Source organism: Colobus angolensis, unplaced genomic scaffold, assembly GCF_000951035.1.
Source record: "Colobus angolensis palliatus isolate OR3802 unplaced genomic scaffold, Cang.pa_1.0 Scaffold93, whole genome shotgun sequence".
NCBI lineage: Eukaryota > Metazoa > Chordata > Mammalia > Primates > Cercopithecidae > Colobus > Colobus angolensis.
Window position 1 is genome coordinate 2,035,781 of NW_012123265.1, and position 1,582 is coordinate 2,037,362.

The window sequence follows — 1,582 nt, forward strand, 5'->3', positions numbered from 1 at the left end:
TGGCTCACGCCTGTAATCCCAGCACTTTAGGAGGCCGAGGCAGGCGGATCACAAGGTCAGGAGATCGAGACCATCCTGGCTAACACGGCGAAACCCCGTCTCTACTAAAAATACAAAAAATTGAGCCAGGAGAATGGCGTGAACCCGGGAGGCGGAGTTTGCAGTAAGCCGACATCGTGCCACTGCACTCCAGCCTGGGCGATAGAGTGAGACTCCGTCTCAAAAAAAAAAAAAGAAAAGAAATATAGACCCTGGCAATGCACCTGGGGTTCTCCTTCCAAAATCCCATGTTCAACCCAGAAATATTTACTGAATTCCTGCTGTGGGTCAGGAACTCTGCCAGAGGTTGTGACAAACAAAGAGAAGGCAGCCATAGTCTCTACTCTCAAGGAACTTACAGCCTGGATGGCTCCACACCAACTGTCCCTTGATCCATGACTCTTAGGGTGCCCTGAGAGGCCATTTCAAGGCTGGCAGCTTGGAAAGAAAACTTTCTCCCAGCAAATGAAAACATCACATTTTTCCACCTTAGCATCACATGAGACACCATGGCAACAGAGGGCTGTACCAAGAATTAGTTCAGTGATGATCTAGCCAACACAAACTAGCTTAATGCTCATTGAGTAAGATTCCTGGAAGGAAAGGGAGTTCAAGTAAGTCTCTCTTCAGTTCTCAACAAGCAAAACTGCTTCCCTTCTTCCAGGGCTGTACTTCTTTCTCTCAAAAAATTTTCCCCATGCCAAGATATACACAGAGAATGATAGAATGATACTATTGCATAACACCCAGGAGTCAATGGAGACAGCTGTTCTCAGCTATCGTGAAGCTTAAGGGTCGATACTTTGGCACACCTATAGCCCATTCACAGCTCACAGCTGGGAAGCTGTGAAGAGGACCTAAGTTGCCCACATTACACACTCACACTTCCAAAGTAAAACAGAAGGCCAAAGCAAAGTCTCACTCATTTAACTATGAACTTGTGATTGATAGAGAACTCCAGCACCTACTTCAGAATCTCCGTCTCAAAAAAAAAACCAAGCACACTATTATCAGTTTTCCCCAATGACCAGAAATGACCTTGAGGAAATCGTATAATACAAAGCAGTTCCTACACACAACTAAGCCTGAAGAACAAACAGGCTTATTAAGACAAGACCTTCTAGCCGGTTGTGGTGGCTCATGCTTATAATCTCAGCACTTTGGGAGGCTGAGGTTAGTGGATTACCTGAGGTCAGGAATTTGAGACCAGCCTGAGCAATATGGTGAAACCTCATCTCTACTAAAAATACAAAAATTAGCTGGGTGTAAGCCGGGCAACATGGCTCACGCCTGTAATCCCAGCACTTTGGGAGGCCGAGGTGGGCGGATCACCTGAGGTCGGGAGTTTGAGACCAGCCTGACCCACATGGAGAAACCCCATCTCTACTAAAAATACAATGGGTTTGGTGGCGCATGCCTACAATCCCAGCTACTTGGGAAGGCTGAGGCAGGAGAATTGCTTGCACCTGGGAGGTGGAGGGTGCGGTGAGCTGAGATCGCGCCACTGTACTCTAGCCTGGGCAACAAGAGCAAAACTCCGTCT

General features: G+C 47.3%; 1 protein-coding gene across 1 annotated transcript in view; it reads right to left on the reverse strand.

Moving 5' to 3' along the window:
* PSKH1 (protein serine kinase H1) overlaps positions 1 to 1,582 on the reverse strand; it is a 49,386-nt gene that overhangs the window by 43,693 nt on the left and 4,111 nt on the right. The window lies entirely within an intron of this gene.